Here is a 2,268-nt window from a genome sequence, read left to right on the forward strand (position 1 = left end):
AATGGCATCCAAAAGACAGCTCAGCAAATCCTTACCCACCTAACTGTGGCTGATGTCTCCTCCAGGAGCTGTCTTCCAGAAGGGAGAGGTGGTCACAGCCAAGGCTGGAGGCTGCGTGAGGATGCCAAGGCTCACCTACCAAAACGGGTATTCCAGGAAGATCAAACAGCACTAAAAAACAGAAAAGAAAAAGAAAAAAAGAAAGAAAAAAAAAAAAAGAAGTGGTATGTGGATACTGGAACAGCATCAGGGCACTGTCAAATTGTGAAAGGGTAGAAGAAACCCAACCAGACACACCTAATTCATCAGGCTTTTCAGGAAGAGAAAAGCCCTCATGTCCTCACGGTAATTGGGCTGGCACAGACCAGTGTTAAAAGATGCTGCAAGTGTGATCTTGATTAGCTCAATTGCCGCAGGCTGTATTTTAAGGGAGCTGTGGCTAATCTTATTTTGATGGCCTTCAAATTCAGTTATGGGGAAGAGCCTGGCATGTGAGGAGATACATTAATCGTTTCGGAGCAGCCTTGTCTTTGAAGCTGGTGTTTGATTAAAAGGGAGTGCAACCAACAGGCACTTCAAAAAGCTAGTTCTATTTTGACTGCCTCATTCTGAGCGGTTCCCGATGCTCCGATGCGCCCAGCAAACCCTTCGGGACCGATACTTGCATTTTCTTGTATTTGGTGGACGTTTCTATGTCATTGTTCATGTTTTAAGGATGTGTGAATAAACAGAGCAAGGGGATTCGCTTCCTCCTGAAAGGCTAAGATTAAAAAGTCAGAAATGTTTTATATAAATACACAAGCAGCAAATTCAGCTTCTGAAGGCTTCAGGCTCAATTTGCTCCACAGCCTTAAGAAGCCTTTCTGCCCTAACACAGTCTTTAGATAACTGCAAAGCAAACTCGGCAAGGAGGAGTCAGAAAAGTGTCTCGAATAAAGGCAGGATTTTCCCTTCTAACTCACTGTAGTCTTTTTTTAATAGACACATTTTTCATCATCATCTGAAAAGCCACTTTGCAGCGCAACGTTTGTTGTTCCGACCTTGTTTGCAGTTTGGGTAATTGTGAAGCGAGCGGATAAATGCTTTCTCAGCTGGGAACAAGAGGAACCATTAAGCATCAAGCTCCTGTCCTAAATTTATGGCCGAGGCAGCTGGAGAAGCAAAGGACTGAAGCCTGCTCCCATTATCACCCCGACGGCCAGCCTGGAGATGGCATCCTCTCAGCACCCTCTGCAGGGACAGATTTGATTTGATTTAGGTGTAATCCATTTTTTTCCTCTGTAGCGTTTTCTTGGAAGCCAGAAAGAATAGTAGGCTCCCCCCGCCCCCCACCAGCTCACACCCAACTCAGCAGAAAACCCCAAGATGTCTGGGCTCTGGAACAGCATGGGTTTCTTCTGGTTGCTGCTCCAGCCAAAGTCCTCGCGGTCATGCCATGGTCAGAGGAGAGGACACGGTGTCTGTTTGGCTGCTGCTCTGGTGACGCTCCACCCTGTTGTGGGGCTCCCCAGCACAGGCACAGAGAGAGACAGCGCGATTTTGGGGCTTTGGCGACGAAGCTGCTGCCTTGAACGTTCCCCAGTAGGGAAACGCAAAAGACCACTTGGTCAATAAAAATACGACGGCAGGAACGGCCTCATTAGCCCAAGAGGATGCTCATATGTGGTTAATCCGTATTTAGAGATGGGAATGGAGAAGGTACCTCCCCAGGAGCTGGGAAATAGCACCACAAGCTAAATTAAGGACTTGGGGAAGCAATCCAGCACCTTGCTTAGTTTTCTAAAAGCCTGGTTTTATACTAAAGGTAGATGAGCAGCATTTTCTCCATAGGGAGAGGGGGAAATGCTCCTCTTCCACAAATCCCCTTTTTTTCCCCCCCACCCATGAAGTGTGCTGGAATTTTACTTTCTATGGGATTCTGCATCCTGTGGAACTTGTGTGAAGGACGCCGGAGAGATGCACAAACACCTGTGCTTACCCCATAACCCTCCTTATGGACACCCACAAGCCCAGTCCCTTTCCCGTACCAAGAGAACCCCACTCCAGTCACAGCTAGACCCACCGGCGAGAACGGCCACCTACAAAATCCCATTTTCTGGAGAGCACACAGGGATTGCAAGTCCCCTGCGCCAAAAAAAAAAAACAAACCCAGCCCACAAACAAAAAGCCAAAGCCTACCCACTACCAGGGTACCATTCCCTTCAAATGGTGAAGGCACCATGCATACAAGAGAAGTTGCCAGGATGAATCACACGGAGGAGGCAGAAG

This window comes from Larus michahellis, chromosome 8 (assembly GCF_964199755.1).
Source record: "Larus michahellis chromosome 8, bLarMic1.1, whole genome shotgun sequence".
In the NCBI taxonomy this organism is placed as follows: Eukaryota; Metazoa; Chordata; class Aves; order Charadriiformes; family Laridae; genus Larus; species Larus michahellis.